Below are 23,506 nucleotides of genomic sequence, written 5' to 3'. Positions count from 1 at the left end.
AGATTCACAGTAATTCATTGTGTGGAGCTGAACTATTCATGGTCCAAATCCATTAAATGTACAAGACGTCACTACTACCATTGACAACACTGTAAAAAATGTCCATGGAATTAACAGTGAAGTGCTGTAAAATCATGACATCAAAAAACTGTAAATAGAAAAACAATGAAGCAGTGTTTAATTTACAGTATACCACAGTAAAATACTGAACCAAACACAACTGTTCATTTTAAAGTAAGAATATGAAGAAAGAATCATATTTCTTTGTAAAATTTACAGATTACTGTAGTTTAAAAACAGAAAAACGGCAATACAAAAACAGTGTAAAAAAAAGTTAAAATTACAACATGACAATGTTAAAATAATGTTTTTTGTCAGGTAGGTTTTTCTTATACAGAAAGAAACCATATTACATTTTACAAATTAATTTTACACTTTACAGATAAGAATATGTACAAATAGGCCTACAGTAAACTATGCCAATATGAAGGGTTTAAAAAAACAGGTGATGTGTCTGTTTAGAATTGAGTAGGCCTATATTTAACAATATATCAGTAGGGTAAAACTATAACAGTAGTAGTATAACCTGTGCTGTGTAGACAAGCACAGTCCCACACTGGACTCGAACTCAATTGAAAAAATGTGCTAGTGACAGGAGCTAGCACCCATGGGTTTTGGCCTCCTTGCTAACATGGTCACCTCCCATGTCTGACGTTGTGAGTTTGAGTCCGATTCAGGACTGACATACCTGATTGAAGAGTTCAAACAAAGAGGTGCAGGACAGGGGGTCCTCAGGAGTGAGCACCAATGGTCTGCACAGTGCAGTTTACACCTGCACTTCCCTATTTAAAGGCTGTTGGATTTACTGGTTTAAATTGTAATTTTCTGTAAATTACAAAAGTTTTTAAACTATAAAATTTTCACAGGTTGTGCTCTAAAGTTGTTTAAATTTTTACTGTGGTTTTTACAGAATTATTCTGGCAACCACAGCTGCCAGGTTTTTCCACAAAAACAACAGGTTTTTTTTTTTACAGCATAACTTCATGTTTACTTTACGTTTGTTAATTTATGATTTGCATTGTTTATGTTATTGCTCTGAGCATTTATGTGTCTTTGTATTGTGACAAGTAAGGTGTCACATTTGTGTTATAAACTTGGTGATAAAGTGTGAATGTCCCTGGTGTCACTTTAACTAAAACTAAAATGTGATTCCAAATGTTGTTGTTTTTTTTTCAGCTGATCTACATGATTTGCCATAATTTTTATAATGAAATGTCCTAGTATTAATGATTTTTTTAAAAGGTGCTCACTTTTAAAATGCCAAACTTTTAAAATGTTATGAGTTCAGTTTGAAGTAAGGAATGTCCAGTTTCCTTGTGACTCATCTTCAAACATTGCAACAACTCCAAGTATACAGCTAAAGCAATGCTTTAGTGTTGTCATGACAACAAGGTGGCCCAAACTAAGTCCAGATTTGAGTCCCAATGAGAATCTCTGACAGGTCATGAGGTCTTCTCTCTATGGATACAACCCATACATCTGAGCAGAACCTGAGAAAATCTGCCTGGAAGAACGTTTCTACAGATATGCCCCAAAATACTAAATGCTGTAACTGTGGGTGAAATCACTCTACAAAGTATTGTGAGGGATATAGGTTTTATACAGACATATAAAGAGTATTTACTGGTGTCACTGTGTGTGAATTTATCGTAAATAATTTTCTACACCTTTAACTTGTTGAAGAGAATGTAACCAAAGGTGGGGAGGCAGTCGTGGATAAGATTTATAAAGGCCTAAAATGCATGGTGGTAACCCTACAAAGTTTACAGCTGAACAAAATGGAAGAATATTTTTTTGGAAATGTACTTGACTAGATTGTGTCAGTTAAACTTGACTGAACTATGGTTACTGCAGAACCAGTACAGCTCAGACCGTAATAATAAAAAAGCATGGGGAACTGTTACTGATTTTTTCCTTTTTTCACATCTGTTATTGGAGTGAAACGACTAATTATTAATTGGGTGTAATAAATCAGCCTCTACTTTTCCAGTGTGAGTTATAACACTCTAAGGCATGGCCTAATTTAATTTCTAAACACATAGCAGTACACTAACTTTACCATGATGTTGGTTTGAACTGTGCTGAGTTTAAATATTTGGAGTACTTCTGCAATGCAGAGGAAATACACTGACTACAAGTCTATTTTGGGCTGAGCTGTAGACTGTAGTCTGGCTCACCAAGCTTCTGTGTTAGACAGTCTCAAGCATTTCAAAAGTACCAAGGCTGCTGGTGCAGGCAGGAAAAGTTCACCTTAACTCATTACAGCTATCCTTAAAGATGTCTGAACTTCTTCTCTTCTCTTCTCTTCTCTTCTCTTCTCTTCTCTTCTCTTCTCTTCTCCTCTCTTCTCTTCTCTTCTCTTCTCTTCTCTCTCTCTCTCTCTCTCTCTCTCTCTCTCTCTCTCTCTCTCTTTCCTTCCTTTCTGTGTCTCTTTCTCTGCTTTGCTCTCCATCTCTCTTCTCTTGCAGATTTGTTGGTCTCATGTGTCAGGATAATCACCTTCATCCCTCAGTGTTCTGTGATTGCTGAGTCAGCAGTGTAGCTGCGAGGCCTTTCCTCACATCCAGAGTCAATAAAAAGCCGAGAAAGGTTCTCATATCAAACCAGAGGTGGAAAAAAGTACTGAATATCTATACTTTCATAATAGCAAAAATAAAACAGATGCAGTGTAATTTCAGTTAAAGTAAAAACATCCAAAAAGTGCTCCCAAGTAATTTTAGACATATATGTTTAGGTGTACTCACTTAATAAAAATAAAATAAGGCAAAAATAAAATGTTCAACTATGGTGATAGTTTTCAAACATCATAATGAAAACCACAGTTAATTGAAATGCATAGCCCACAATGGCCGAAATTTTAACAGTTTTCAAGGAGTGCAATCTCACGCTATGTGGACTACAAATATGTCCTGCTATGCCAGATTGCCTTTTGCTGGCAGCTGGAGCAGACAGAGGTGAGTTGATCCTGACTGAAATATTCTTCAGTGCAGGAAATGAATTCAGCACGTCTCTGCTCTTCCGGAGGGCTGTGTTTCAAAGTTCGTCAGATTAATTCTCTTCTGATTGATTGCTTTAAAAAACAAAGTCTGAATGTATCATTGAAAACAACAAACCAAGTTGTGCTTCATTGCTAGAATTACAATGACACAGAGAAGGTAAAAAGTGAAATATACATACATGTTCAAGCCCATATTTTTGCCTCTTATTTGTAATTGAAATGATTTGTGGTGATTTGAGAACAGAATGTACAGACAGTTTCTCTGTGCTCCAGCCAGTCAGAGCTGTATACAGCAGTCATTCACCTAAGTTATTTATATTTACCTGCAGCAGCAAACTCAACCTCTTCCTCCCATCTAGTGTAAAGTTGTGACTCTTATGATGTCAAGATCAGCGCTCATATGAAGCCCCCTCAGCTGAACTCCAAACCAATGACCGTCAGCAAGCAAATCCATTCTTTCATCCACACCGAAGATTCAGTGTTAAATACATGCAGTTCAGTCCTCCATCATCAAGAGGTCGATACTGCAATTTTTCAAACGATTACACAAGTGAAGCATTACACCTACAAAATCTTTGAAGCCAATTATTTTGGTGTTTCTAATTACAAACAAATGATAGCCTCGCAGATAGACACCGTTATGTGACATAATACCCTATCACTGTTTGAAGAGCATCCTGAAAGAAAAAAAAAAATTCTCTTTCATGTTGTCTGCATCACGAAAGTAGTTAACGTAAACATAGAATATAGCAGTTAAATAAACTTGTGGCTGAAGGGTCCAGTCTATTTTTGTCAGGCCGTTTAGATTTCCTAAGAGACTTTCCAAACTGTGCAAAATAAACTGAATCTGTGCGGAGTACCCAGCTGTCAGCCTGAGTGCAAGCCCTCAAAAACGTGACTATTTTTGGAGAAGTTCCATGGTTCCCTTCTCTACCCTGATGGCCAATTTATTGCTCAAGGCCACACAGCTCAAAAGGCCACTAAGTTAGTCAAGTGGTTATGGCAATTGTTTAAACAAACTGATAAATGACAGTCTGTAATAACACTTGAAAGATGAGATTTGAAATATATTTTAAAAAATGTGTGAGGGTTTCTGTAATGGAACAACAACAACAACAAAAAAACAAGTTAAATGTCATCATTTATATGGTAATGATGTTTTTGCTACTCTTGTGTTACAATCTCAGCAAAAATCAATTCAAAATATTATTTTCCCCCCCACTATAATAAATACAAGAATGCTTGACATCTTAGTTTTGCAATCAATACTCCTATTAAAAGCAGTGTTCATTCCCAGTCATGACAGTCTCTGTAGATTTTGTTATTTTAGAGAGTATTGACAATATGATTATAGTTATAATTATTCTATCACATTTGTTTGTGTGAGCTCACTTGTTTTTGCATGGTTATTTGTTCACGTAAAATGTGAATGAACAAATGCCATGTTGTCTCTCAGAACGCTAGCAATGATTAAACATGGTAGGTGGGTGAAAATCGTCAAATGGACAAAGACAAAGAGCAGGTAAAAAAGGTGCTGCAAAGACAGACATCAGAAGGCCAAGGCCTTCTTTTACCACAGCTACAGGCGCAAGAAATCATAGGCCGGAACCTTAACTGGGAGAGGCTCCACCCCACGCTTCTAACAGTACCGCAGGTAGAGATCAGGCTAAAGAGACCTCAACCCCTCCCAAACCTGAAGACGTGAATAGTTTTAGATCCTTCCAGACATCCAGAAAGGGTACCTGGCCCTCAGTGTTGGAGGCCAAGCAAGGTCCCGTGGGATTTGGGGTGGCAGGGGTGCTGGATAGTCATTGCCCTCTTCCTTGTCCCACTCAAGTTTATAGGGATGTGTGTAACTCCGCAGTGCAGGTTTGTGAGTGATGAGAAAGTTGCTCTGCAATGCTGGCTGAATAGGGATGAATATGGTTCGTGCCTCCTGGCTGACTAGAATGTTCTTTTCCCTGCACGTGTGTGTCACAGAAAGACCCTCTGTGGTGGCTAAGAATGAAGACCTGGCAACCCAGAAGGTATCAGCTTTGTTAATTGTTGCTGATTGGTAAGTGTGGTTATCCAGACGTTGGTTTACAATATCATGTAGGAAGCCTACTGCAGTTGAGTCCAGAAAAAAAAAAACTGTTATTAAAAAAAATCAAATTTGCCACCTGCACAAAAATGATGTGCTGCAAATCATACTTGAAATTGGAGCTCTATGAGGAAAAATATTCACTGAAGCTGGTTGGCTGAGTTGGCGTCATCCCATGAAGCAGCTCCTGTGTACTCTTCAGGCTTAGACTCCCCTGTTTTGTCTACTTTAAAGTTTTAAGTTGAAGGGTACTTTATTGTTGTCTACTAATAGTACTTTGTAGGAATGTCAGTGGACAATTCTTGGGAATAAGTGCTTTTATTTTAGTTCTTAAATCTCACCTCTGCTTTCGTTTAGTCATCAGTGTATTTGATAATTAGGAAAATGGACATATGTATATCCATTTTATAATCTCATTTATATGCTGAGAAATGTTTGTTATTAGAATAATAATGCTTATGAAAACACGGCCCACAGCACATTTTATTAATAACCACAACAATGTCCAACCTCAAGTGCATCATTCCTTCTGCTCTGGACCACATCGAACCTTTGCTGTAGTGCATACGCTGATACTCCAAAAAAAGAGCAATGCTGAGAGGCGGTAATTGGTGGTGTCTTTTTTTTTTCTTTTAAACCTTGTTGATGCTAAGAAGATGGACACCTAAAAGCCTTTGTTGTACACACAGGCAGAATTCCCTCTGGACACACAGATACGGTCATGAAAATTCTGAGCAATCAGACAGCCGAGCAGACAACTCGCTTTTTTTTTTTGCTGATTCGAATATATTAATATTTTGCTCGACTACGAGAGTGCTCCTTGACCTCTGCTTGAGTAGCTCCTCCAGTCAGAACTTTCATGGATCTTGAGAGGCAAAAGGTTATCACCTTATCAAAGTTTGAAAGGAGTTGCATTCAAACAATTCCCTAATGGACCTGTACAGCATCATTTATTTATTGTTTTGGGGTTTAGCCCTGTTTTTTTTTTTCTTTCTTTCTTTCTTTTTTCCTTTTTTTGGCTAGCTATGACCTCCCTCTGCTTTCATGTCCTAAGAAACTAAAGACAGAAACAAAGCAATTCATAGGCAATGTCTAGACATACTGTACATTTTTAGGTACACCAGATCAAATGTGCCATAGAGGAGTACCTGTAACAAAGAAAATATATTGGATATAGAGATACAGAGTGTATAGGTATTACAGGAGCAAATCACATGGTTTTACTTGTCTGTCTAAAGACAAATAAGGTAAGATATCAAATTCTGTGTGGACTCATTCAAGTCAAAGCAGTCTGTTTATTTCCTCACACCATTATTGTAAAAGTTCACTCCTTTTTTTTCAACAGTCACATACTGTCATGGTTTTCTTTCATGTAGCATCTAAACCTCGCAATTACCCTTGAATCCCAATTTCCTTGGCCTCACCGTATTTTCCCCACACAAATTTGTGCTTAAAAACAGTTCCTTCAGAACTCCACTGGAAAAAGACCGTATCGGTGCCTCCTGGCCACTCGAGTCTTCGCTAAATTCAGTTAAGACCTAGTTCTCCCAGTAGGCTCTTCGTCCCATGTGTTCACCTGCTGAATTATTCAAACGGAGGCTGCTCACACTTCTACCGCCTCCTGGCTGAGAGATTCAGATGAGTTTTGGATTTGCTGTGTGATGTCCTACATTTCCACCAATTGATTTCCAAGTCTGGTGCAGCATCTCATTTTACTGTATGTCCACAACCTGCATCATTTCCCTCCATCAGTAAAGAATAAATAGGTATGGTATGGAACTAGAGTAGTTTGGAGTGTACTAGACTCATTCACACATAAACACTCTACACCTCTGGACAGCAGCATTGGCCTTTTGCACATCTTCAGTGCATACAGGGAAAGATCAAAGGACTTGAGCTCTCAAACTCTCAGTAGAATTGGGGAAAAGTTGTGTGAGAGGTCTGCAGAGGATAATCTGCGACAGCAAACACTTTCCCTTTCACAAGCTGCTCAGTGCTCAGTGGGCAGGTAAGGTGTGTGGAGTTCTCAGAACAGGAAAGTGTGCATTAGGCTACTAAGAGTAACAGTTAATTATGAGATCATGACCAGTCTGACCAATCATAAACTAAAAACAGTAAATAAAATAAAATAAAAATTGTTAATCCTGAGGGTTAAATCATTGAAATGTAAACCACTGTAAGAGTGGTACTAAGACATCTGATGGGTAATAATGCATAGTAACTGAGTCTGAGCCTGAATAAATCCTAACCTTTCTATACTATGTATTGTGTATTTAGAGGGAAAAAATCCAGTGTGTTGAAATTGGAATTAGCGTGCAATTATTATTATTTTATTTTTTTTATTGCTGCATTTGTTGTCATACTGAAAAACAAATCCATGATTTTCTGTCCGTGGTGATGAATGACTATGCTCTGTTTTATCTGCTTTAGTTACCTGCCCATGAGTTTGAGTGCCTCAAATGCAGGGCAGGCACTGCAACTTCTTCATTAGTGAACAGTTATTTAGTTCTCTACTGAGACCCCGCAAGCCTGTGTATTTGTTTTAAGAACCTAAACTAGGTCGAGATCCTCTTTTTCAAAATAACACATCTGTGCTTGGAGTATATTTTATCCTTTAATTTGATATTTCTGTCACTTGTATTGAGTTCATCTTACCCCTTAGGTGATGACATGTCACATCACAGCCAACTTCTTTTGAGCTATCAGGATGAAAAAAAAAATCTGTAATTCCAACCTTTGGTGCCCTGACATGACATCTGAATGGTGACTGTGAGGGCTATAAATTTACCCTTCATAGAGCTTGGGAACTGGTACAGTAAGTTTCACTCCTCAAATCATACACTCTTGCAACATAAACTTGAAATACCAAAGATATTTAGGCACATGTCCTGCATTCACACAGAGACACCTGTCTCTCTCTCTGACTACTTTTAAAAAATCAAGTTTGTTCAAAAACAACTGTTTTTTTGTTTTGTTTTGTTTTGTTTTTTGTTAGTTTCTTGCTGATTTCCAGACCGTGCACTGTTTGTCAGACTAGGCTTTTTGTGGTTCACCATCTAGACAGAACCTAAACAGACAGACCATGACAGACAGAACCTAAAATCAGGTCCCCATCAACATTAGGGCAATGCTTCTGTCCATAAAATCAATTACAAACACTAAAGTAAGATATTGGATTCGTGGCCTAATTACTGTGGCTAAAAATACAAGGGACTCTGGGAACGTTTGAGAAGGGAGGGTTGCATTTACTAAGCCTTATACAACTTTTCTCATCTTGGGCAGATCAATGTGAGGCTAAAAATAGTCAAACATATTCTGCTGCTCTTGCGGCTTCATTGCTGAATGGCTGAATGATAAACTTAATGCATCCTCTTACAAGAAAGATCCAGTGAAGACTTTTGGTTCAAGCAACATGGGCAGCGGAAAGAATTCTTTTCCTGTAAGATTCAAAGAACGACTAGTTTTGTGATTCAGGTCCTTGAAAACACTTCTTAATAATTTATTGCACAAGATATCGTCACACAAACAAAGGAACATGTATGCATTTAGTATGTAGGCAAACATTCATTTATGCACCAAAATGCATTATCTACTCAACCGTGTACATTGTACATGCTCCTGACACAGAGGAAACTCTATACATGCAAACTGTGGTGTCTTCTAGCTCTGCCTTTCACAGATGTCACCAGAAATCATATGCTATGGATGCTCTGTATTCATCGCCAAGGAAACGAGTGTGCGCCTCAAGAAATTATTTGTTTTGTATCCCTCGATAAAGCTCAGCAAAGTTTATGACCATTCAAGTTTATTCAACTGAATCATTACACAGACTATTCCTGCAAGTCAAGAAGTGGTCAAACAGTTTCATTTCTGATTTAGCTTGAATTAAATGAGAGTGTCCTTTGGACATGAAATATTTTGAAATACTTTCTCCTTTTGCCATCTCATGAATTAATGGGAGGGATGGGGACGCAGGGTTCTGCTGAAGTCTAGATGACGTCTTTTCTTGTTCTTGCCTTTTTAGCCATCCTAAAGTCCAGATCTAAAACCACAATCTCATACACATCCTGTGAGACTGTCATACAACTCGATTATAGAATCTTTTGAGAACCCACTGATCTTTTGAAAAACTGACTTCACACACATCCTGGGAGACTGTAATGGCACTCTATCACAGAATCTTTTGAAAACCCATCCAACAAGTTGAAGCTGCCCACGCTGACTCATTTTCATTTTACAGCAGTACAAGTGAATGTGGGTGTCTCAGTTGTCTGAGATTACATACTCATGATTAGTCGAGAATCATTATGCTCCTACTTGGCAATTTGATTTTACATGCTATTAATCAAATCACTTCCTTGTTTGTGTAAAAGGTGAGCTATACAAAATATATTTTCTGTTTATTGTAGGAGCATAGTATTTGGTACAGAAATTCTCTTAACTGTACAGTGTAACATAAAAGCAGTTGTATTGTAGGTGTCTCTATCAAATTTCTGACTGTTAATAGGACATGTTCTTGTTTAACAGACAAGAGGGAGAGTTAGGGTTTCTCAGTATGGCATTAATACAAAATTAGAGTTGTGTCAATATTGTGAAAATCACAGAATTACACATATTCTGCAGTATTCTTTTGATCTAAAAATTCACACCTCACACTGGGAGATAACACTACAAGTTTTAGTAGATTCATAGCCAAGATCCATATTTCATAGCGGTGCAGTTCTCATATATCACATGTTTTATTGCATGGTCGTTAATTATGGAGCTTCAGTGAGCCTGAGGTGTAAAAATTAAAAAAAATCTTTTGTCCTGAGAAATAAAATCTCTGTTTAAATTTACGGTATAGTATTTCTGTCAAAATCACATTTTTCTCCTGCTCTATTTATTGCATATACAGCCCTTGATATTCTCTGTTTTGAAGCATAAGTGAAATGTACGTCAACAATACAAATAGTTGTTTCAGTATATTTGTATAATAGAGGATCAGAAACATTCGCTAATCTCTCTCTCTCAGTCTTCATTCCCCTTTTTTAAATTTTAAGTTTCAACATTATCAGATGGAACTTTGCTTTGCTTTGCAGAGCCCATCCTCAATATGCTTCAGTGAACGAGTTCTGTCAGAACTTAGTTATCATTGTAGCACAGAGGAGGTTAAAGCTAATATCAAGAGACATTTTCTTTTTGACAGAAAGTTGACAAATACAGACAAAAAAAATGAAGTGATTTGGGAACATGCAGCCACCTAATTAAAATAGCCAGCAGTCTGTTGAGGCTGTTTGGCAGTTAGCTTTAGTCCCAAGTGAGTTTTAAGAGCAGTACTGATAGATGTTCCTCCTTCATAAAGTCAGAGCGTCTAATCTCCAGTCATTGTCCCAAATGTCCTCAGCCATCACAGAGTCTAACAGTGGATGACTTTCTGTCATCATGACGACCGATAAAGTGTGTAGACATCAACTGAAAATGAGTGAAGCTTGTGTAAAGGAAAGAGAATTCTAAATGAGGACAGTGTGGCTGAGTGTGTGTGTCAGCCTGTGTGTGTGTGTGTGTGTGTGTGTGTGTATGTGTGTGTTTGTGTCTGTTTGATATAAGGAATGTTGTTTTAAAGTTTCCTTTTGTGATGTGAAGTCTCAAAGGTGGATGTCACAGTCTGAAACAGCCTGAGGTTCCGGGTTCTTGTCCTACCTTGACAAGAATCTCCCGCTCTCACAATTATAAAAAAAAAAAGGCCAACATGATGGATGTTTGAACTCTCCCTCTTTATTTTGGCAGCTCTTTAAAGTCAGAAACAGTTCAAGGGAATGTCTCAGAAGACTGTGGTGGATATTGAATAGATTAAATATAATTTTTGCTTGCCTGGCATGGAGTTGAAGAAGAGAACTGAGTCAGCTGAAACAAAGTATCTTCAGGTACAAAAAAAAAATCACACAGAGTCACTGTTAAAATTCCTCTACTTTCTCATTTCATATGCAATTAATGTAGATTTGCTGTCAAGGTGACAAATCAAACATTGAAAGAAGGCTACAATTTGACTGCATATTTTTCTTTTCTTCTCAGCCTACAGTGTTCTTATGCATGGTATGATCATGGAACACACTTGTTGCTTTTTCAAGGCCACAGTGCCAGGCCTGGAGCAACATGTGGTTGCATTTTGCTATTCATTGCGAATTGATAAACAATAGCTATAATAAACAGTGGCTTATGGGGGTTAAATACAAAGCACTGGGTGTTGTCGTCTATAGAATACAGATAATGGGTCCATGAAACCAAACTGATAATTGGTTAAAATGAAAATGACAATGAGTAGATGTTATATCATTACACAGTATGGGTATCTTGTTGTGGTCTACAACGGTGGTTCTCGAACCTTTGAAAGCCCTTTTTTGGAGCTAATTTTTTCGTGGATCCCTTTACGTGAAATGTGCTGAGTTGTTGTTGTTGCATGGGGGTGGGGAGGTTGGGGGGGGGGGAACATACAACTATAAAACACATAGCTATGTGGTCAAGCAATTAGGAATATACATCTTTTAATGGGAGTTCTGGGCACTCTGTTTTACCAGCTGGCCCAAAATTCCGTACCGTATGTTCTTAGCATCAGATTTTCAGTTTCAAATGGCAGGAGGTTCCATCTGGCTGACTCACGTTTTCTTGAGTCCTGTAAAATGGAAAGTTATTGGCGCCTGACACAGGCTTACAAAGGCTACAAATGAAATCACTCATGTTAAGTTTGGATTCTTTATGACTGACTGACATGGAAACAAACAGCTGCTCATGACAATTTTTGAGACAGTTTATTGGTCGACACAGCATAAGTTTAGGTTGGAATGCTGTGTGAATTCCACTAAGAAGGCCAAACGCAGTGCATAAACTTAGCAAATGCTGGAAAAGAGCTGAAATAATACAAGTTCCAGAGGATTTTTTGCAGACCCCCTGGACACTTGCCGTGGACTCCCGGTGGTCCCCAGTTGGAGAACTGCAGCTGTACAATACACACACATACACACCCACACATGCACACACTCACACACACACACACACACACACACACAAACATAGACACACACACACATGCTCACAAACAACTTTATCTAAATGTGAAGTAGTAAATTTTACTGAGAAAACACACTAAACTTCTTTTTATAAATGTTACTAATTGATGTATATTGTTTTTACTGAAGTTATGAAGTTATTTTTAGATCGGGGTCCCAGTGGTATTATATACTTTATCTCTGATCTAGAAAAAATGTTCACTGAAAACCAATTGAACTGAACTAGATTTTCACATATCTGCTTCTAGCTTTGTCAAAAGGTAGCGAGGGCAGGGGAGTGCGTGACAGTCGGCGTGCAGGTGCGGATTAAATATGCATGGACAGATACAATGCGGGAGCTCAGGATCAGGCAGACACATTTATAATGAATGCGTGTTGTTGACATGTTGTGCTACGTGCTACTCAAGCATAGCCTCTCCTCTATGGACAGAACACTAATCAACAGCAATGTTCTGTTAGCTTCAGTTGACCAAGACTAGTGAGGTGATAATGAGTTTCACGTGTACATCAAGTTAACTATTTACAATTCCTTTTTTTTGTTTGTTTCTGAAGTGTATGATAATAATAGAGCATGAATTTTTAAAATAAGGCTTAAAATATTTAAACTTGTTAAAAAAAGAACTTAATATCTGAATGATTATGACAGAATGTACGCTTAAATATCTGGTTGAGATGTTTTTGAACCATATTTCTGAATTTGCAAATTAGGATCAAATAAATCTTTGTAAAATACAAATGCTGATGTACTGTAGGGAAATATAGAACAGCTAAATCTAACTAAATGCGATCATGCTGAAGAATTTCTTTGGCAGAAATAAAACAAAGAGTGATGTTAATTAATGAATGAACAGGGTGCAATACGTTAAATAACTCAGAATTAAAACTGAACAAAACCTGCACAAACTGAACTGAACAAAACCTGCAGTCCTTTCTTGACATTTCCATTATTGTTGCCGATGTCCCCATGAGACAAAGATTTGCATTCTCACTGAGTCTCTGATTAACTCATTAAAAACATAACAGTATAACGTATAGGGACAATGCCAAAATGCCACTTTTCTCTATGAGCCTGTGCTGATTTTCTCCTGCTTGTTTATTGTTTAATCATGCAAAGCAACACAGGTAATTTTCAACTAGTATTACATTTTATAGTTACTGATTACAGACAATAACAGGCCTCATCACAAACCAGACTGGGTGTAACATCAGGTGTCAGTGAGTACACAACAATGAGCTATCAGGTACATCTCTGCTACTTGCTACCTGACACTAATAGGTCTCCCTGTCTGACCAGTCAGAAGGATAGGAAAGGAAGGTTCAGCATCGTGTCAAACACAGGACAGGGCCCTGATCTAAGCCAGCACCACTCTACTGTGTCGGCTTCATTCAACACCCATTCAACTCTCACAGGAAAGTGGCGACTCAGCGACAGAGTGCTGTCTGAAAATGCTGGGGGTTTGGAGACAAATGTCTGCTAAATTCTCCATTGCAGATTACATTGTCTTACTATGTCTTATACACCATTGTGTACAAGATCGTACCAGAATATACAAAAAAGCATCATCTTAAATCTTTTTTTTTTTTTTTTTTGCTAAAATGAGTAGTAATTTATACAGGTTTATACAGGAGCACTTTACTGTAACAGAGGATCAACAATGCGTTATGGTTTGCTGACATCACCTTAAACTGCAGATGAGTGCTACAATTTGACACTGCAAATTTGCTGATCGCAAGCAGATGTCTGGATGTAGATTCATTTATTGTGTATCCTGAGTGGCTGCATTCCTCATTCACGCACTGAAGTCCGTGTCTTTTTAAGTAAAGCTGTGTAGCTTCCATTTGTATTGCATACACAGTTGCTTTACGCCATTGCAGTAAAAGTACAGCCGCGTTTTTTTTCTTTTATCTTCGCCACTTTTAGCCTTACAGCTGCTTTTAGCCAAACACCTTGCCCTAAATTTCTGATCATGATGTTTTATTTTCATTTAGAAAGAGCCCAAACACATCAAAACATTTGGACTGAACTTCACTGTGCTCAGCACGTAAACTCAGTGCTCTTGACACAGGAATTTAAAATTTGCATCATCGGCTTAGATTTCTGCTGAGTCCACTCTTAATGACCCCTGGTCATATTCACAGTCAGTAAGGTAATGCTTATTAAAGCCTTACTGTAAAAACTGAATTATTGCTTTACTTCCTACTATATAAATCATCGCTATAGAATTGAACCATTCCAATTTAAAATGATGTCAAATCATTTGGTAGTGTGACATCAGCTGCTGTTTTATGCTGTTAAGATGGCATTGATTCCGTTTGATGATTTGTGGTCTCGGTGTTGTTCCTGATTGTAAATACACCAATGACTTGTTGATGACGCCTCATTAAAAGGGCAGTTCTGACAGAATTAAGGTACAGTGACCTGCTGACCAGGTCATAGTGTGAGAGCTCATTCTTCTCTGCCTGAGGGCATTCTGGTGAGTTGGAAGAACCTAAAAATAACCTTACAATAACCTTAATGATTGATTTCTTTGACTACATCAGTGTGTGTGTGTGTTTTATGTGTGTATGTGTGTGTGTGTGTGTGTGTATGTGTGTGAGAACGTTCGTGTGCTGGCGCCAATACCAGGCAGAGCTGATTTGACAGTTTTCTAAAGGACTACCTCTCTCTCATCTTTTAGGGTCTATTCTCCGTGGACAGTGAACAGAGCACATGGCCTGGAGAGTGAACTAACCTCGGTTTTAATGAGGCCTCTGGGGTCTTGCATCAGGGTGCCTATACTGTCTCACCTAGCTTTAAAAACCTCGGCCCTCCCTTTGGACTACTGTGTACCATGTATGATCTCCGGCAGTGCAGGGTCTACACCGGACGGAGACCGAGGAGGCCAAACTGCTGTACATTCAACCTGAAAAGTCAAAAGGTCTGTAAAAAGCCATTGTAAGAGTCTAAGCTTCCTTGAAGTGAATACACAAGCTTTGCTGAGGCACTGGAGTTCTCCACCTGGTTGATATTCATGAAAAAAAGCCTGAATAAATATGTGGGAAGAAATGATATTGTGGCTGATTCTGAGTCAAAATAGTTATGCATACTTAATTATATTGTACTGTACCCTTCTGGTGAAAACTGTGTTCCTCAAGTAAAAAAAAAGTGTTTTGGCATCTTGCAAAATATTTTTAGACAGTTTTTCATGCTTAGGTAAAGTAATGACATTACATTTAGAAAATTTAAATGATAAGTTACCAAAATAATGTATTAATTCAGATTTGGATTTGCAGTGAGTGTTCAATCAATGTGAACACCACTAAACGCACTGTATACATTTTGAATCTTTTATCTCTTTTATCTGGTGAACACAGCATGATAAGTTTTTAAATATTAGGAGGCGACTATAAATTACTTCAACAGTCAAGGAAAACAAATCATACTCTGACTACAGAGGTGATCATATAACATGTAAAATGACCCAATAAAATGACACTTTATCCTGTTTGATGTCAACCTTTGATCATCAAAGACGCAGTCCTTTTTATCCAGATCTTCTATGAATAAAAATCTTTTAATATTCCATGCATACGGGAGAGAAAAACAAAAACGCCAAAAAAGTTGATGTGTCCTCAACAGCTCCAAGAAGGAGTAAGTGTAGAACTGCAATACAGAACATAGGGAGACTAGTATCTCTACAGGTGAGTGAAAGACACCTGGATTTGTCCAGTAGGTATCTTCACTTGTGGCTCATTTGATAGTCACACAGGCTAATATCCCACATCAAATGGAATGTCACGGTGCCAGACAAGCCTAAAGATATGAAAAACACTCCAAACCTGGCAGCAAATTCAAAAGCACAGAGCTCCATTCTCTCTGCATTTCTGTCCTTGCTAAACGAGGACAGCTCAGCTGGGGAAAGCCACAGCTTCATGAAATCGGGGGGTGGGGTGGGGGTTGGGGGGGTGGCAATGTGGCAGAAATTCTGCTCATATTCAGATCTGTTTGGCCTTCAGTGTGGGAAAACAATACATAGTATTACATGTAGAATACAAGTTTTGTTAGAAATACATATTGATGTGTAGTTTGCAGGCACACTTACTAATAATTGTGACCTTGGAGTGTGATTTACTGTTTAACCGGGTAAGTTTTCAACCTCTGTTTTTGTGTGTGTGCGTGTGTGTGTGTGTGTGTGTGTGTGCATGTGTGTCTTTGTGTTTGTGTGTATTTGTGTGAGTGTGTGTGTGTACGCTTGTAGGCATGTACGCATGCATGTTTGTGTTAGTGTGAGTTTATGAGTGCATGTATTCATATATACAGGGGATTTGCCGCTCATTTAGTAGTGATGTATACAAGTATGTATAAATAAGCCCTAAATAAGCCCCACTAAGGAGCACACAGCAGTAGCATTTCATTCTCGGAACATGATTCTGTCCAGTCAGTCATCTCGTCCTGCTGGGGTCACTGGATGTCTGGTACAAAGAACTGCTCTGACATCTCTAGGAAGAACACAGGGTAATCCTGGAGCCCAGAGAGCTGGCAGGCACTCCTGGGTTTAGGCCTGGGGATGGAGCCAATGCTTTCTGTGTAAAACGTGGGCAAATGGTGATAAGAGCTCAGGTGTTGGCTAGACTTCATCCCTTTGTACCTCTCAGCTACATGGCAAAAGCAACAGCACCTCTTTGAACCAGAAAAGTAATTTAACTCTCTGGATGGACAGACTTAACTGAATAATGTACCTGTGCCTGAAAAATTTTTCATACCATATTTGTAGACCTGAAGGACTTCTACTGGCAAAGGGACCACATTAATATTGTGTTTATCACAGTTTCTCTCAAATGGTTATAAAAGATGAATGACATTGGTAAGGCCCTATGTGGCCTTACATGGCCCTTCCAAATACCTAACTGATCAAAACACTGAATTTTGTGTTAAAATAGTGTATATAGCTGTTCTACGTGTTAAAAGACAAACTTTTTCTCAAAGGAGTACACCTTATGTCCCTAATTTGTGCAGAGGAACGAATTTAATCATCTGCACAAAACACCAGGCTACATGCTTTTTACAACATTTCAAGGTTCAAGAATTTATTGTGTATGTCATATCCAAAAGACCAGTACACATCAGTCTCATCATACATCCGTTAGACATAAACTGTGAAACTGACTGCTTTGATGGCGTTTTGTGAAATGTGCTTCAAAAAAAATGTTAATAAGAGGACCAGTTCTGTTTCTGTTCCATTTTATTCTGTTTTTGAGCTGTGTGTTTAAGTTTCATGATCAAGGACACATTTTGTAAATAAAAAAAAAAAAAAAAAAGACTGTGAGATGACTCTGTTGAAATGCAATATCTGCTGTGAAAAATGTATTCATCACCAAAAACTGTAATCGCATCAATCATTTGGGTTTCCACTCGCAAGAACAGCTCTCCAGAAATCAGCAAGAAATGTGATTTACACATGTCACAGGTTTGAAGTAACCACGCTGAAGTTTAGTTGTATTTTTATAGACCTGAAGACTGCAAACACACACACCCCCAACCCCTCGTCCCCCCGACTCACTCCCCCCACTCTGTGTGTATGAGTCACTTACATACAGAAAAGGAAAGATGCCAAACTAAAAATGATTTTACAAGCATCATTAAAACTGAAAATCTGCTTTTATTTCATTTATATAAATTGCAATGTCATAATACTGCTGTAGTGATGTGTCAAAATGGTGTTTTGGTTTTGCTGTTTGGAACATATTTTGAAGTTGAATTCTGCCTCTAAATCATATTCACAGCCTCCTGCTGTCAAAATGTTCATTTTATGTCATTTCTTAAGAAGTGGTTGTCCCAGTGAGAAAAAAAATGATATTACAAGCATCATTTAAACTGAAATTCGGCTTTATTTCATTCCTATAAATTGCAATGTCATGGTAGTGTTGTAGTGATGCATCAAAATGGTGTTTTCATTTTGTTGTTCATTTCACTGTTTAGAACATATTTTTAAGTTGTTTTCTGCCCCTAAATGATATTCGCAGATTCTTGTTGTCAAAATGTTCATTTTCCTTCATTTCTTAAGCAGCACTGGTCATCTTGATGACTCGCTGTTTCTAAGCAGAATTAGTATTTACATAGCTGGCGCGGGGAGCAGTTCGGTTTCTACGTGGGCACATCGGCATTTGAAGTGCTATCATCCAGGTCTCAAAGTTATCCCTAAAGCATTCCTCGGCTTGTCTGGAGGGTACATAAATCTTTAACCTCAATCAATGTGCCACCATCTCTCTGCTAGACTGAGAGGACCAAGTTACATCTCATCAACAATTCAAATGACTCTTTAGCTGATCCACTGAGCAAGTAAGAGAATCAGACAGAGAGAGAGGGAGAGAGAGAGAGAGAGAGAGAGAGAGAGAGAGAGAGAGAGAGAGAGAAAGAGCGAGAGAACTTGCACAAAATATGACGAAGTATGGGGAAAGTACAAGCTTCTATGTAGCTCCCTCTAGTTCCTTGAAGGCACGGTTATCCTCTGAACTCCTTGTTTGCTCAGTTGGCTCTCCTGAAATATGGAAAAAGGTTTTTTTTGGCAGAGTTGTAAAGAGTTGAAAAGCATTTTATAGGAGATTCTCGTAAGAAGCAATCACAAACACCTTCAGTCCACTCAGGCCAGGTATTAACATCCAAAATGGTTGAGAAAATGATGACTTTTAGACACTTGACACTTGACAAGTGCACAGAGCCCACTATCTAAAAGTGGAGGCATTTATCGTATCTGTTCACAATACGTATAGAATTCAACAATGCTTTGATAGCAGTCTCAATCTCACATCTATTCTGCGTCCTCTGTCCTTCCACCCATTCCACTTCACACAATAGTCTCACATTTTAGTAAGGTGGGGGTAAAAAAATAAATAAGTGAATGAATGTTCAGATCTGAGTGGTCTCTATAAAAGCCTTTTAACATGAAGGTCATGAACTCAATCATGCGGGAGAAGATATGGTCAGACCTATCCTATGTGCTCTGTTCTTTCCTAAGGTAATCATCTTACCTGTACATTAGTATAGGTTACACTGTCAGTAATGTAATCCACACTGATCTACAATACACGCAGTAATGAAACCTACACCTCTCTCTAAAAAAAGCCTTTCTAAAGCTTTCAAATGTATTCTCGTATGGTCTAAAGTATGCAGTGGTGGGCAGTGGGAAAATCCCTCCAAAATGTCTTAGAATAATGAGTCCTCACGCCCAAACACCAAGTGCCTCCAGACACCAAAAGCCAATGAGCTACCATTTCCTTTGAAGAGACAATGCTCCTGTGTTTGATTCCCAACGGATCGCCCACTGGAAATATTACCAATTCACCACACATCCTCAGAACCTTGGTAGTCCTCAGATGTATTTCCCTGAAATTATAAATAGACCCTAATTAGTTCTCCGTGCCACAGGCAAAAGGATTGTTCATCGAGACAAGGGGACTGGACTCAGTAGTATTTTTCCCTGTGATGCTCCTTAAGAAGTCTCCGACTGAATAGAACTTTCCAATTGGAAGAAAATGAAGAATTTGTTGTAGTCTCCCATGACTGCTGAAAAAGTAAGGGCTTAAAAAAAAGTCTTCAGAAGGAACGTTTTAAATATTTATTTTACTGACATGACTCGACATTATCACACAGTAACATCTCCATGCATCTACTTCATGGTGACAAATACTATGTTTTGTCAAGAGTATAGACCCTAACAAACCGATGTCTGAGTTTGAAAGTTTATGCTTGAAGGTTAAAGGTAGTCAGAGTTTTAACATCTCACCAATAATGCCCACGCATGCAGTCCACGTTCAAACAAGCATTTCCCAACCTGTCCATTTTGATTCTAACCACATGCACACACATCCTCAAAGAGATGTGCAGTCTCTAATCTCTCCTTGCTTTATGGGAGACCAAGATCACAGCAGGGAACAATCCAGTTCTTAAAACTTTCTTTTCTTCAAACTTTGGGCATTATTAACTTAATTCATATTTATCTTGAGGGAAAACGCAGTCAGCGTATGGTAAAGATTCTCTATAGAAGTAACGCTGAACTCATTTATATGTGTAAATTCCTAACGATTTGAGCAAAAGAAGATCTTTGGAGCTGAATGTATAATTTTAAGCCTGACAGCAAAATGTATTGTCCTAGAAACTCAAGGTTGTTACTCATTAGGAATCCTCAGAGACAACATGGATGTGCTGAGTGAATCTTTAACGCGAATGTTACACAGAAATCACATCTCAATAAACAAGACAGTGTAAGTGTGCTTGTTCTCAGAATTTCATAGACATAAAGAAAGAATCAATAACCAGGAAACAGATCAGGGCCAGATACATGGGAATAGAAGCGCAGGCAAAGGATAACACAACTCAGTAACTCAGACAATTGATAGAATTTGCTAAGAACTGAAAGAAAATAGAGAGTATATATACCAGTTTCTAAATGACTAAATGACCATGAACAAATGACCAAACAAGTGTATGTGTTAATCAGCCACTGGGCTGAATGAACGGGTGCTCAAGCATGGTAAGTATGCAAAGCTGAGTGTTGATAGGCCATATCAGAGGGAGGCAGAGACACCCTATTCACCATTTCAAAGTGTGTAACATGAACAGTTCTGTACTATGCCCAATATGATGTTAGCAAAATCCAAGAGCATTTTCACAGATTTTGAATCATTTTAGTTGTGGTTCGATCCAATTCAGAACAGATATACAGTTGCATGAAGAATATTCATTCAGTAACAGAAAGTTTTGATACCAAATTTGTGGTTTAAAATTAACATGCAATTATGTAATGATATTTGGGTAGAATGAGTAAAAAAAGTTGTCAGTTTTGATAATCCCCAACTATCAGTCACACGCCTCCTTCTTCTCACACAGGTTGACATTCACAGCCATGTGGATCTTTCTGAACTCCAGATCCCATTAGACTGGAGTACACTCCACTGTCAGACACAGTTAGTTAGCCTGGTTTCAGTTCAGCCTGTTACTGATGTTTGCCATGAGCACTCATTGTTGTTGATGTTTCACTGCTGTTTGAAATTAGCAGTTTTGGAAGCGCTACTGAAATGGACATCACAGTTTGTCTATCTCATTATATTCACACACTGTCCATTCAATGTCTATTAAATCCATTAACCTGCTTAACAAAACTGAATGAACAAATGAACGAATGAGTAAAAGAATGAATGGTACACAAACACACACACACACACACACACACACACAGACACAGACATACATGCTGACACACATTGTGCATGCACGTAAAAACACGGTTTCTCCAATGAATACACATTCATTTATCTACATTCTCTTTCAGCATCTTCATGTCACAAAGAGAGAGATTAGTTGAATTGTGGCCTTGTGCTATCATTGCTTGTTCATATGTTCACTAGGCCCAGCTTTTTATTCCTTCCAGTCAATGGCTTTACCTTAAAAGCCATGGGCTCAGTGGACCAGCAGACAATAGGGCAGATAGTGTGTACTTGTCTCACCTCTGAGCTCAGGCGGTTCAATATGGATTTAGATCTCTTTTATGGAAGCAGTTTGCTTTGTCCTTAATCCTTACATTCTGTTTGAATGCATTTTAAAGTATAGCCTTCAGATTTCATCATAACAAGGTATTGACTCCCTCTCACAGTTTCTCCCCCCCCCTCTCTTTCTCCCTCTCTCTCTCTCTCTCTCTTGCCTTTCTCTATCTGTCTGTTTGCCTGTCTCATTCTCTGCCTCTCTATCTCTCTCCCTCTCTCTATTATTCTGTCAAACTGAAGGTTTCCCACTACCCAGAGATGTGTAAGATATTTCAGGGAGTTCAAATGCTTTGATATTAATGCTTGCTGTCGTTTGAAGATGGGTGGATGTTACTTTGGGATTTGCTGTTCTGCATTTTCAATTTATCTTGATTTTTGAGAAAATCTATTGCTAGGAACTCTTCCTGGATGTCTGTGGCATCCTAGTGGCCTTATGTAGATGCTCTTCTTTGCATGCAATCAATTTTGGAATGTTCCCATTTTCCAAAAGAACAACCACCCATTGCTCAGTAGTTTATAAAACTTCTTGATTTACATTTGTCCACTTGTTTCTTCTTGTTTTATGTCATAAATATCTGCCCAGTCACTATTTTTTGAGTGTTTATTTAGGCTACATAATGCTTATTCACAAAACAAAGGCAAATCTGTATCACTAAACTGCCAGCAAGGCCTCATGAATACATGATTGGACTGGCTAATTTACAAAGAAGGAAACACAAGTCATGTCAGTCATATTTTCAAAAGGAAACAAACAACAACAACAACAACAAACATTTGCGTAGAGAAATAGGACTATCTGTCAACTTGTGAAGAGAAATAAGACCATCCATTGATTATATCACTGCCCCCACTGACAGGCGCATTCTTGTTGTGCACCCTCTCTTTCACTCAGCAGTAATTAGATACAGTGATTAACCTTTAAACAGGGATGTCAGTCCCTACAGAACCAGATCTTTTTGCAGGACATTAAGTTGAGGTCCCCGAAAACAGATTACCATATCACCTCACATGCCTCCTGGTGTTAGCCGATAAGTTTCTGCCTTTATCCTCCAGCGCTGGGTCTCCACTGATAATGCCCAGATTTCAATAACAGGCAAGACACTCTCAGCGCACAAGATAACATGGAGCGCAGTCCATCCAGTGACACTGGAGACCAGGGCAGTTCACTTAGATAACAGGTTTTCTGCTGAAGAAATCTTTCTGTTTGAATAGAACATGTGAGAATGAAGGGATTTGGTGCACTTATATGGCTACATGGGCTATATAGTTTACAACACTATGGAACATATGAACAAATGTCCTCTCTGGGGAGACTACACAATTTTTTATTGTCCAAAATCATAGTTTTGGATACTGAACATTGTGAAATGCAATGCAATCAGATGAATAAAATTCAGATTGTCCAATAAATACTAAATGTAAAAGCATGTCTACTTTCAGTCTATCCCAGCACATACTTAACAATGAGAGGAAAAAAATCACACAAACTCAGCTGTCAAAAAATACAAGGGTTTTTGACTAGTTCACAGTGACAGTTAAACAAAATGGCCAGACATGTGTTGTCTTCTTTTCTTTGACTCTGAAAAATATTTTACGTTCACCAAGACCTTCTTTGTGAATATATCTTCAGCATGACAAATCATTTTGAGAACTAAATGCATCACACTGTGAAGAGCCTTCTCCTTTGCCAAACTGGCATCGCCAAAGTCACTATTTTATTTTGATCCATGTTATGTATGTACTCAGTCCAGACAACCCACAATCAGTTTGCTCACCCCACGCAAAAGCGTTGTATTGTGA

This window comes from Chanos chanos, chromosome 5, assembly GCF_902362185.1.
Source record: "Chanos chanos chromosome 5, fChaCha1.1, whole genome shotgun sequence".
NCBI lineage: Eukaryota > Metazoa > Chordata > Actinopteri > Gonorynchiformes > Chanidae > Chanos > Chanos chanos.
Note: the sequence above shows the minus strand (reverse complement) of the source record.